Source organism: Parus major, chromosome 1A (genome assembly GCF_001522545.3).
Source record: "Parus major isolate Abel chromosome 1A, Parus_major1.1, whole genome shotgun sequence".
NCBI classification, from domain to species: domain Eukaryota; kingdom Metazoa; phylum Chordata; class Aves; order Passeriformes; family Paridae; genus Parus; species Parus major.
Window position 1 is genome coordinate 25,013,041 of NC_031773.1, and position 14,237 is coordinate 25,027,277.

A 14,237-nucleotide genomic window follows, 5' to 3' on the forward strand; every position below is an offset into this window, starting at 1 on the left:
GCAGACTTGTAACATTTTGCTGGACATAGAGGGTTTAAGTATTTCTATGGCAACTGTCCTATTAGCACTTGATCTGCCCGAGTACTGTCCCACTCTTTATTTTATCCTTCCTCCATTTCCTTTTGGTACAGCCATAAGACAGTGTGTTCTGGAGGACAGCAACTGAAGGACTGAATCATATTCAACAAAATTTCAGCAAAAACCTAATCCATGTCCTGAGCTCTCTCTGCACGATGTCCTCATGCTTGCTGCCATGTCTCACTGTAGGAAGACAGAGTTCATGCCCCAGTGAAAACTTGGACTTACCCTGCCAGGACCACTTAAATCTGTAAAGATTTGCAGCACCCACTCTTTAGCCTGTCCTCATTGTTTAGTGGTATGGAGGCTCAAGAGCAACCTAAAGTGCAAAATGTTCCATGACCTTTGTCACAGGTTCTCGTTTCAGCTCCCAGTGACATTCCCATAGTACCTTCCTGTGCATATCATCTGCAAAGAATCCAAACAGAATGGTCTTCTGGGACATGTCTGGTGGGTTCAAGCTGTGCTATGGGCTTGAACCTGTCCAATTGCTAATGCTTGAAGGGCATGCTTTGAATGCAGGCTTGCATCCAAACAGTTAAGCTATGGCTGTAAGCCACACACAGCTCACAAGGTGTTTTCTACAGTCTGAGGGGGTAAAGAAGTGCTTCTATACTTGGGAGTTGTGGTGACATAAGATGTCCTTAGGCAGCTAGTTGATGAGTTAAGAATACTTCTAGCTTTGTTGTCATTGCTCGTGCCTCTAACCCAAGTGGCACCCTGAGCAGCAAGAGTTGTCTCAGGACTGAGGAAAGCAAACCATGGTCACTGCAAGGAGGACAAAGGGAAGAACTCCAGCAGGAGAAAAGTGGTGGACATTGGACTTTAGTCTGAAAGAGGAGAGAACATGGAGATGAAAGGAACTAGAGTGTCAGAACGCAGGGTACCCGGGAGCAGTGTGGGTGGTCAGAAAAGAGAGGTGATGTGGACTGATGATAAGAGACATTGGGGTTTAGGGGCAAGGAGTAGAAGAAAGACCTGCTTTTTCCAGGTCTGTAGCAATTCTGGTGTACACCTCACTGCGGCAGAAGAAGTAGGAGGGAAGGTGTGAGAGACCATACTTGAAGGAGGTGTGTAGTTTGATGCTTTCCCTGCAGGCTTTCTCACAGTGTGCTCCTGAGAGGCCTTAACTGGAACTGAAAACTGCTCTTTTGAGAACTCCTGAGGGAGAAGGGGAACAGCATTGCCTTGCACCCTCGTGGGGATGACTTCTTTCCTTCTTTCCTTGCAGTGTGATACAAGGAGGGAAATTAATATTGAACCTCCTTGGTGTATCTGCATAGCATTATTTAGGATGACTGATATTTTTACATCTATTTTTTCAATTGATTTAATCTAACAGCATTTGAAAAACTTTGAAGATCATAGTATGTGCACAAACTCAGCTAATTTCTTTGTTGCAAGGACCACAACCATAAAGTGTGTATATCTAAGGCAATTGTGAATTCAGACTGAAGCCATTCAAGCAAGTCTGTAAATAACATTCAGTAAATAACATTCAGCCTCCTGGTTCCCAAAAAATATCCAGGCAGAGCCAAGAGAACCGATGCTTTCAGAACAACACTGCCCTCTGGAGCTCTGAGAGAGAGAGTTTGTTCATTGCAAACCAAAGGAAAAATAGAGGGGAAAAATAGGAAAAGGCCTTGGTCTCAAATGCAAAAATATATAGCACAGTGTACACAGTGTAGTGAGTAATGAAAGCAGCTATACTGCAAAAAAAAAGGAAAAATAAAGACCTTCAACCCCATCTCAAATGCCAGGAAATATTTTCCAGAGTTGAATGGAAGGCAGAAAGAAACTGAGAATTTTAAACAGACCTGGAAAGAGTGACCTACTGTAACAAAAATTCTTCCTAATATTGATTAAAGGTGTTGGCAACATTCTAAAAAAAAAAACAAAAAACAAAACAACTAACTGTTGGAAAGGAAAAAAATCATTTGCTCTCTCAAAAATCTATTTTAGTTGCAGTTCTTTTTCTGCTGTGCATCCTTTCATATTTTGATAGTGTTTGTGTCAACACAAAGATGATATGTTACCTTGTGCTGTCAAAAGCTTACCAAAATAAACCTCATCAACATGGCATTAAATAATAATATCACCTTTCCCCTGAAGTTTTTATATTCTCTGTGATGTACTTATGCATATTTTTAAAAGAACTTAAATTATTGATTTCCACCTTCCATCAAACCTGTCTAAGCAGTGAAGTGTATATAGAATGTTGTGTTGTACTAAGCTCTGTGAAAGAACAACCCACAACCTTTTAGAAGTGAATTTCTTAAGTTTATGAAAGGCTGAGTCTTGCAAATACAGACTACAACCAGTAACCCATCATTGCTATTTCTGATGGCAGATATTATTCTCAGTAATATGCATGCATGGAATTGGATTTGATGATTTAAGAACCATTCCAATACCTTCTCCACAAAGTTTTTTTCTATTAAAGTAAATGCTGGAAAATACGAGGTTAGAAGGACCCTCTGGAGATTATGTAGTGCAAGCATCTGCTCCAAGAAGGGTCTCCTATAGAAGGCTGCTCAGGGCCACATTCAGTCAGGTTTTGAGTGCTTCCAAGGATGGAAGATCCACAAGCTGTTTGAGCAAATTGTTCCTTGCTTTGACAACCCTTACAATAAGAAGGTTTCTTCTTATTTTTAAGTTGTATTTCCTGATTCTCAGTTTATGGCTATTGATCTTCATCCTCACACAGTGGAGAGTCTGACTCTGACTTCTTCACTCCCCCAGGCAGGCATTTATACACAGTGATAGGATCCCCCCTTAAGCAGTTCCATCTCCCTTAGCCTCTCCCTGTGTGTCAAGTGTTCCAAACCCTTAATTGTCTTTGTGGCTCTTTGTTGAATAGTCTCCAGTATGTCCGTGTCTCTTGTAATGAGGAGTCCAGTGCTGGACCCAGCATGCCAGATGTATCTCTCCAGTGCTGGGTAGACAGGAAGGATCACTTCCTTCATCCTGCTGACAAGGGTTCTCCTAGAGCAGCTCTGTGTGCTGGTGGCTGCCTTTGCTGCAGGAGCTCTTTGCTGGCCTGTGTTCAATTTGGGGTTCATAAGGATCCCAAGGGCCTTCTCTGCAAAGCAGCTCTCCAGCCAGTCAGCCCCCAGGCTGTGCTGGTGCCTGGGGCTCTTCCTCCTGAGAAGAATTCATAGTGCAATTCAATATTATCAGGATGTAGTTGCCAATTTTGAAAAAAACTGAGATGACGACTTGGGAATAAATAACTTGTATTACTGTAGTTGAAAGAAAGGTTATTTGAATACCAATAGACTAAGGGGAATGGATTGAAACAAACAAAATGGCAGCAAAAGGGAAACAGTGATCCTCATGTGAGTGAATGTCGGATCAAAGAAACTGAACTCCTGAATTAATCCCTCAGGACTTGAGCCAGTATATACTTATGTGAGAGCTGTGATTCTGGGGACACTGAACGAAGCCGAAATGTACAATGAAGAAAGGGAAAAAGTTTGCATAACATTTTTTTCCTGTCTTGCTAATAATAAGCAGCAGCTAAGCAAGGATCTAGAAATAGTGGGAAATTCTGAGAACATTTCATAAATTGAATTTAGGTTATGTAAAACGAAAATATTAAGTAAGAACCTTAGAAGTCAGCCTCAGTGAGGTTATTGTTTACCTGCAAGAAATTAATTAGGTGCATAAATGTTTGCAAGACTGATACATGTATGGGAAAGGAGATCCAAAGTAAATAAAACAGAAAATCTACTATCCTCTCTCCATTGATCAGAGTAAAAAATTAGCTTGGCACTACAAGATTTGAATTCCCATAAGTGTCCTAGGCAGTTGACTGCTGTGCAAGTAGGGGGAAAAAGAAATGACCATACGTTTTACTCGGTGAGGCTAGTTATGAAATACTGATGCCAACACTGCAGTATGTGATAGAGCTAATAATAATTAGCAGGTTTCCTTAGCACCCTTAGTGCAGATGGCCAAGTTTAATAGCATGTTTTAATTTCACTTCAGATCCAAATGGATAGCATGGGTCAGCATGGCTGATCTGCAAATATGTGTATCACGATCATTCTTAAAAGCTGCTTTTCCCTTAACAAACTGAATTTCCCCAATACTTTATTTTGTAAAATTTATAAGACAGCAGCTGTAATTCAAATACATTTTCTTCACACAATACAAGCTGGAATAATATTGGAAGACAATGTTTCCAGCACATGTAAGTGATAGGATCTGATTTTAGGACCATGGATTACAGCTGCTTTTGAAAGATAATTTATGAAGAAGATAATGACATTTTCTCTGTGTCCTAAACTAAAAATAGATCAGAGACCTGAGTTGCTTTTTTTTTTTTTTATTTCAGTGTTTTGTTAGATAATCTACATTTTCTATAGAGCATTCCAAAGCTTACTTATTTTACTCTTTCCTTAAAAATTGTTCTAAAAATTCTAAAAAGAGGCTCTTCTCTTTGCAAGGTAAAGATGTCTTCACTTCCACTCTCACTATGCATTGTATATTCACTGTACAAATACACTGAAGAAAGTTTAAACTAATTTTTGAGAGTCCTTCCAAATAGGATTTCCAAAGAAGAAACCTTATTGATGAAAAATCACTGCAGGAGTTACATTTTTTCTTCCCAATGTTTATACATCTCTATCATCCAGCTACATTTTGGTGGATGCTAGCATTATGACTTGAGATCTTTGGGACTTTTTTCTAGCTGAATACCTGCAGACACAAAATCTTTGCAATGTTCCTTTCCAGGTTGGGATAGTCAAATTTGTCTTAAATAATTTATCACTGAGAGCACTGTTATCATTGTTTAATCACTAAATGAGTGGAAGGTCTTGTCCCCAAAAACATCAGTTTAAGTCCAGCTCAATGTGTGTATTTAGCTAACTCAGAGGACATGATGTAGCTCATAGTGATTAATAACTATGTTCTCCAGAAGCTGGCTCTTCACTGAGGTCTGCAGTATATCTAATTGAATTGACCTCACTGAATTTAATCTTGAGATCCTCAACACACCAAAATTAAGAACAATTTTAAGTATAGTTATTAAATTAAACTTTAATTTTGCTAGAAAATGTGGGCATCTAACACTTTAGGGACAAATGAGATGAAAGATTAATAATAGCTCAACTAAATTGGCAACTATTTACAACTTTTTTTTAGAAATAGAATGACATTACTTTTTTAAAAAAAAAGAAAGAAAAAACCCCAATTATTTGGATATTTACCCATTATAGGTTAAGTCATTATTTGCCGTAGGTCCTCTGATATTGGCAATTATACTGACTGATCCTGATGGGTACCTTTCAACTCAGCATGTTCTGTGATTCTGTGATAGTAGAGAAATCAATATACAGTTGAGGATATGGAGTTTTATCTGGGCACACTGCCAACAAAGTCAATGACTCTTCAGCCTTGACTTAACCAAAATGGCAATCAAAATGATCTTAATTTAGGCATTGGAATGGCTAAAGATGAGGCAACTATTTCCTGCTTGTCGATTCAGAGGAGTGTCGACATATCATTAGGGGGTGCATCAAATTAATGGGCCTACACAGAAGGCAACCAGGAAAGCCTACGAACTGAGCTTACTGATAAGTGACAGTGGGTCCAGAAACACTCTGCCCTGTTCTATCAAGATCCAGAGCACAAAATCCTCTCCTTATGAAGGCTGAGAACCAAAGGGAGACCAAGCATGAAAGAATTTGGGATAGTTTCTTAGAGATTATAACTCCTTGCATAGAGATGTCTGCACTGGATTGTAGCCTACCTGATAGTCTGTAAAATAATTGCTAATAATCTTGGCCCACAGTCTGCAAAAAGAGTTTATGCTGGGTAAATAATTCTAAATGTTTTGTTAAGTTGCAAACTCATTAGCCTGGTATCAATATCACAGTGGATAAGGAACAGATAGAAAAAACTAAACAATAATTAGTTCCAATGATGGTATTCATGATAGGATTCATGAATTATTAATTCCAATGAAAAAAAAAAAAAATTCATTGACCTATACTCCAATACTTCTTACTCAACTAAAAATGTAATTGTTAAAAGAAATATTGCCGGTTATGATGATTTTGCTTTTTGTCAGTGACATGGAAGAAAAACAAATCATGACAGAGAAAGTGTGCAGGAATAGAGGGAGCAGTAAACCATGAGGGAGCAGTAAACAATGAGGCTGACAGATCACTGATAGATTTGGATTGTGTTTTTGAGCAGGCATGAGCAAACAATATGCATTTCTGCTCAGTTTATTGACTCATACTTAAAGATCAGGAGCTGTGTACTAGTGAGTAATCACTCTGATGATGCCCAGGTAATCAGCCAGACACCAGTTCTCAGAGCACAATTGTGGCTGAAGGGACTAAATGAAATCCTTTAAACAAAGCCACGTGGAAGAGGAGTAAAGAGACCATCTCACTTTCACATTTTGTATGGATGTGACTACTTCCAGAACACTGTGACCAATTTCTGTCTGGGGAAGTACAAAAAAACTGATCAAGATTTAGAAAAGCAGAGAGAAGCACTTAAAAGAAACTTGTGCAAAGACTATTAAGATTGAAAGACTAGAGGAACTTTTTTTATTTTAGGCTATTGTTTAATCCCATCTAGGAAAAAAAAATTGTTTAGCTGGAAGATCAGTGTGGTATAGGTCAGCAGAAGGGCTAATCAAGCAGCAACTGCACCAAAGTCCCTTACTGGGTTCATGTGTGCACAGGGAGAGTTAGAAATGTAGCGTTTTAATACTGGAGTCCTGTTGGGACTGAGTGATTTCACAGCAACAAAAGACTGTAAAAAACAGTCTAAGTTAAAGAAAGGATCGTATGACTTGCCCCCTCACTGCTATCACTGCTGTGCAGTGCCAGGTAAACAAAAGAAACAGAAAAGGTCAGATTAGATAATCACCTTAGATCTTGGTACTTACCTGAACCATGTTTATCATACCCTACTTTAATGATTTGAATCAGCAGAATTATTTTCTAATCTTATTAGGACAAAATGTCCTAAAACAATTAATATTTCACATGTCTAGTCAAGCTCTCCTTTTTGGGGAAAGTGTATTTTTCCATAATATCTCAGCACTAAGTCAGAAGTGCACCGGAAGTGCACCAGAAGTGCTTTGCAAAAATGAGGAATGGGGGGCAATCTTAATTAAATTTCTCCATTAAAATAACTTTGTCCCCAGCAAGGCCATTGTTGGGGTTTTTCAGCACATTATTATAACTAAAAGGGCAAAGCCATCAGCGTTTGTTAGTTTGGAAATGGCAAAAATATGAAAGATAACATTTGCAATGCAGTAACTCACTGCAAGTATCCCTGCATTTCTGAGGGCATTTCACATGCAGGCTGCCTTCCAATTAGTGCAAGCCAGATGAAGTTTTGAGCACTAAATATAAGCTGGTGAAATGATTTCGCACAGTAATTGACCTCCCACCACATGTCACTGATACAGTGTCCTTTCCCCTAGCTGTGGCCTATAATAGAATTTTTTGGAAGAATATTAACCTGACTGTATATTATTTTCTGGTTCATTAAATATAATAGCAATTCTGACAAAGCTTTTAGTTGATGAAAGAAGTTTGCTCTCCACAAGAAAGCGTCACTATACTGAATGCTGGATCCTTATCTAATTTGCTTACAGTCAATACATTTTTGAATAGAGACATTAGATGGAAAACCCACGAAGGACCATTTATAATTCACAGCCTACAAAACTCCCCTAGTTCTCAACTTTATCTTTACTGGCAAACACTTCCCTAGTCCTATGAGATCTTTAATGGATTTTGATGCTCTTTGACCATGAGGCTTCTGAGGGAGGAACAAGCATATCACCCTTTTGATGGTATCACTCCTGTACATAAGACCCTATAAAAAAAAAGGACTCAAGGGTTTGTTTTCAATAGTTTATGCAACCTTAGAGCATCTTCTCTTGCCCTTAAAGTGTCTTCCTCTTTCAGGTCATTTGTCACTGTCCCAGCTTGAGTGGCAGTGAAGTTGACCTTTGCTTAGCACCCTGGAGGTATTTACTTTGTACTTAAATACATTTTCTCTCTTGCATACTGATAAAATACCCACACTTACAGAGGATTTTTTATCCCAAAGGATTTCAACAAGCTGTGCAAGCTATAAATTTACAGAAGTACTGTACAGGTAGTGTAGCTTTTTGTTCAGTACAAAAGACAGTAGACAAAGTCTGGAAATCCCAATGCTTTAACAAGCAACTGCTGAACACTGAATTTAAGCAGGGGGATCTGAATTTTTCTGAATATTAGTCTAGGATGTAGAGCTAGGTTCAAGTTACTGATGAACCTGTGACCACAAAACTTGCCTAGGTGTCCTATGGGACTCATGGAGGAGCTGGTGCAGACCCACAAAGCATATGGACACCTGACATTGGATGTCAGTGGAACTGAAGCACTTCATCCTAATAGTACAGCCCTCAAAGCTAAGTCTGGATCCTTAGACAATAGAAAATCTATCAACATCTTAATTTTCATGTTTCTGATGGTGATTAGAAAAACCAAAACAGCCATGCTAATATTTTGCAAACGCATTATTCAAACTTCAATGATGCTGCCCAGACTAAAAAACAGTTATGTCTCATACCCTTTCCCAGTTAAGATTCACAGAGAATCTGTCAATGTCCTTCCCAGGCCTTCTCCATTATGCAGGTTTAGGCCAAGCTTAATGCAGACTGGCAGCAGTACTAAACACAGTATTACAACTGCAGCAGGAGAAATCCTAATTCAGATTCCTGGCCTTGGCAGCATCCGTCACAGATGGCTGAGGGATTTCCATCCAGACCTGGTTGAATATTAAATCAATAAAGGGCAAGAAGAACAGGGAATTTTCTCCAGCTTTGCCTTTGGTCAGTGTGGGGACTAGTATCACTGAGGCTGAGGAAAGCTTAAAACTTGAGGGCCCTTCTCTCTGAGCAGGCATGGTAACTGTTAGACTGGTTTTACAGAAGATGGTGCTTGGTTGAAAGGAAACCATGAGGCTTGCTCCACGGTTAGAAGGATATTGGTGGTTGTTAAGCCTCAGAAAAGTTCTATCTTGTCCTCCCTCTGTCTCAGCTCCTCTATGCCAAAGGCATAGATCTGGATTCTGAGGCTATAAGGAAACTGCTGAGCAGCCTTTCATATCCCTCCAGGCAAAAGATTAAGGCAGAAAGGCCTTGAGTTCCAGTGCAAAGGATATCCACATTCAGCCCAGACACTGTTTTCATGTCTCACCCACCAAACAAACCCCCAAAAAACAACCCACAACAAAATCAGCTTTCCCTTTTCACACTAGGAGGCTGCACTGATATATAGTAACATTTGAAGTCAGGATTACTTCCAAATTTAAAAATCTGACATATTCAGAATCTTACCTAAATCAAGCAGTCATTTTTTAATTTTTGGCCTCAGTATGAAGAGTTGGCTTTGAATCATGCCAAGTTAGAAAAGATCAATGTTTATATTGTATTTCTATCATAAACCAAATGCAAATTTTTACCTTTCCTCATTTTCAGTTAGCTCTGGCTATTTAATACATCCTCCACTAATTCTGTTCTGCACTATTGGTCTGGAATTTAGTCTGCATCATGAGAATCCTTTAGTTGATAGCACTTTAAACTCATCTATAAACAGCTTTTGATGACTAATATACATTTTTCTGTTCCTGCATTAAATTTGTTTCAAGCAAAAGGAGACTGTTTGGAAACAACACGTTAAGTTCTCTCATAAATCAGCTACTTAATATTTAGTCTCAAATCATACTGGGAAAACAAATTAATTTTTTCTCAGGATAACATCTGAAGAGAAAGATGTAAGATAGCTGCAAAAATATAGAATTACCATCATTCTGATTGGATTATTTATTCTTAAGCCATAAGGAGAATAACTTTATATAACTGCTTTATATTGTTCTATATTAAAAGACAGTCACTTTAGATTAATTTAATTTTAATTCCTACATGGCAGCTCCAAATAAAGAGGATGAATAACCAAATGGAAAAATCCTTTGCTTATACCCTGCTCTGAAAAGGATTCATTATTTAAAATATTACCATTAAAAATGAACCACTTTCACAGATACAATGAAATAGATAATTTTTTTACAGGCATCCTTACAACTCTGAAAAATGTGAATATCTGTTTACTGGCAAGCTTTTGAAAGGTATCCTTAGTAGTATAGGCAAAAAGAGACATCGCAGATGTCTTCTGTCCTACATTTTTTATGCCACCATCAGACTAAATGACACTAGGATTTATCATACCTTTCTTGTGGAGTCTTCTTTTTGTGCTATGTGCAGTCCCTGCTTGTATCTGCAGCTAAAACCAAACTAGCTCCCATGTTTCATGATTGCTTCTCCTGTTCTGTGTTATAATCACTACTTAATGATACTTGATTTACACAGCTGCCTCATCCTGGCCAAAGACAGAATGTGTAAATGCCCTGTCCAGCCTTAAAAGAAGCAATCCAGCCCACAGATGATGCACTGAGCCTGTTTCGTGTTACTGTCAGTGGCTCTGGTACAGTCTTAGGTGGCTGGCTGCAGTTTAACCAAGGAAACAATTTCATGGAGTAACACATGTGATCTGGACCGGAATCTCAAGGATTGAGAAGTCCTGTCAAACCAAAATATAGTTTCTTCTCCTGTCCACAAAACTGAAATGTGTGATTCGAGAGGATTTCTGATGCAGGTGTGATGTACTGTGGGCACATGTGTAGCAGTGGTAATGGGGAGATCATGCAAGTATAATTGGCATCCAAGAGGAGCAGCAGACCCAAACCCCACCATTTAGGTAATTTGGCTGATCATTTCCTTCTCTGAGTCCTTTCATCATTCTTGGGATATCTGTTTTAGCTAAAGCAAACAGCAGAGAACTGCATTACCTAAAATAGTTCTCGAAGGAAACAGGAAACAAGCAAACTGAAGACTGAGAGTTTGACATTAATATTTTCAAGAGCTAACAACTAGCTCAGTCTTGTCACAATTCTGTTGCAAACTCAAATTTCCACATTTGTTTCTGCTGACTCCACGCAAAAGATTTTGCTACTAATATGCAATCGTATTTTGTGATGCAGGTCCTTACCTCATGCCAGTTAAGCTTCTGTGCCAGTGGAATTACAGGATTGTCTGTGCTCTTCTGAGTACATTAGGAAAGGTGCAAGAAATTTATTCCTCAAAAAGTCACCAGATCAGCACAAAATGACCTTTAGCTAAAGGTTGAGATACAGGTTAATAAGGCTAATATTTTAATAAACAAATATTAATAATTAATCAGTAATATTATAAGCTAATATTAAGGCTAATATTTTTAGCTTTCAGGCCAACTCATAGAGTCTTATTCATTCTAAGAGGAGGTTCATGCTCTTCAACATGAAGTATGCATGATTTGTGGGTTTAGAGCACTCAGGCTCCTTTACTATAATATCTACTGTACAGAAGCATCATTTCTTGGTGTCATGAATTTCACCTTCTCCAGCAGTCTGATTTGTCTGACGTGGCTGCTGGGCTTTCCTTTCAGCCAAATAGAAGTACAGAACATACTTCTTAGTAATTCAGAGCATTTTTAACTCCAACATGGACTCTTGAGAAGCACTAAAACAAGTTTTTATTGAGGTGAATAGTACATGGGGGGAAAAAAGTAATGTCTTTAGCTTAAAAGCTGGAACTGATGGGAAGGTGGAGTTTTTCAGCTTATTTGAAAACCTGTACTGATTAATTGTCAGAATTTAATCAGGCAAGTCATCCACATTCCTACAACTATGTTCCTATTCTCCTTCATAATTTTGCCCTGTCCACTTCATAAGCTAAGACAGTCCTAATGGGCTCTTTTATCAACAGAACTTCTGTTTTAACCAAAAAAGGGGAATTTTTTACTAGTCCAAGCAATAATTTTCCCTCTTGCAGTCTACAAGTTGTATTTTTTCCTTTCATTCAACAATAAAAGGAATGTCAATGTTATTTCTTTCTGCAATTTTGAAAAATTTGTTTCTTTGTGCAGAATAGCTGGAGCCATCATAGTCTGTGATATTCTGGGCTGTATCCAAAACACCTGGCAAGTTAGTTCTATTCAGTAGCCTACCTTCTCATAGTATTTTCTCTTAGCTTTTTTTGAAAGTAACTCAAGACAGTGAATAAAACTGTATGATGGTCAGGGAGTACAGAATATTTATATAAATTTTTTGAATATTTAATCATCCTGTAATTCTTCAGTAGGTCTCTATTAAGGCATGAAGTAATCTGACACTTTGCCTGGTTATCAAACAACAGTCAAATTTTCATTATGATGACATTTACTATGAATGATATTTTCATTATCTATGAAAATATCATTCTTGATTATTGCTACACTTCAGTGATACAGTTGTTAAGATTGCTTCAGAAGGAAAACTTCCTCTGGGGATTTCAGAGTCAGCCAGCTGCCAGTCATGTTTTACAGTAATTTAAGCCATAGAGTTAGTTTTAAAGGCTTGTATTTCATACTGATGTTTTTTTCAATGAAATGTATCAATGATACATTTGATACAAATGATACAAATTATTCAAAACAAATACTTGTCAGTTATTAAAAAGCTGAAAAGTAAGTGAAATGCAGATCATATTTCTGTTCAAATTAACATGGCTCAATATTTGCAATACTTTGTGATCAGATTATGGGGACAGCTGGAAGAGTTTATACCAGAATGCCTTCAGCTTAATTCTCTAGTATAGTTTCTTCAATGACATAATTTCAATTTATTTGAGCTAGTAATAACATTGCACCATATGATACTGTGTTAAATGTTGGGCTCGATCTTTATCTTTAAAAATGCATTAAACATAAAACATATAAAACATAAGAAAAGTGTAAAAGAGCATGATAATTCGCAAATTAGCAAGGTTTTGTCGTTAAGGCTATCTGGTTAGCTGTTTTACTATGCAGCCTACTCATCCCCAGCACAAAGCCCCTAAGTAGCATCTGCTTTTTGACACAACTTAAAGACATTGGTCTAAGTTATGCAAAGACTTAGCCTATGTGTGGGAATGCAGCAAGCATGAAATGACATCTGAAACACTGTTATCATTAAGCTGCATATTTTCTGTATTGCGCTTTTTATGTTAATAGTGGGGAATTTTTGCATCACCACCTCACCTTCACTGCATGGGTTAACAGAGCAGCTTCTGGGCAGCCAGACAGCTGTGCATCAGTCTTGAGCCAAGATTTCTCCTGCTCATGTGCGTTTCCAATAGACCCTCCTAACCAGAAAGCTCTAAAAAATTGCAGCCTTATATGGTATGCAGAGGACAAGTCTAAGGTATCTTTAATTCGGTCAGTTAGAGTAAAATTTTCACATCTTAACATGTGTTCCCCAACGCTATTTTCTGTTTATGTGGAGAAGGCAGCAGCAGCAAAAGGAGGCTGTCAGCCAGACTGCTGTTGGGGCAGAACCAGCCCTCTCTATATCCTGTAGGTGCTGAAATCTGCTCCTCACAAAAGAGCACATTTTGTAGCCTTTGTTTCTCCTTGCCTTGTCTAAAGCGGGATTTCTTTTCACAAACAAAATGTTTGTTTATGTTCAAAAGGACTGAAACAATTCCTCCATGATTCTTCTAGCTTCTGCCATTGAATTCAGCCTTGTTTCACAGCAATGCCTATATAATGCCAGTATTACATATAACCCCATGAACTCATTCAGGGAACATCTTGTTGAACAAGCTGGGATGTTTCTTTCATTCTCTGCTACAAGCCACTCAGAATAAATCCTATTAAAATAATGCGAATTGTGGTCATTAAGAAGATAATCCTGTTTGGCCTATATAGAGTTCACATTTTTCTCCAGCAAAACGTTAGAAATTATTGGTTCGTTCATCAAACAGCATATCGACTATGCCACTGGAGCTGAAAAATAACACAATATCCACTTTTCATTTTGTACCCACCCTCAAGTTATCACTGTTTTATGCAAAACAACTGTAAACCCTGGATTTAACCTAGCAGAGCTTATAGGTGAGAGTTACCTGAAGCAGGGATCACTAGTGTCCTGTACATGTGGTCTGACACTGACCTGGATAAACTTGTGCATATTCATTGTATCTCAGTATATACAGTATATCTCAGTATATGCAACACTTAACATAATATGTTAATTCTGGTAATATATTATACTACATATCATGCAGTCATTCAAAATGA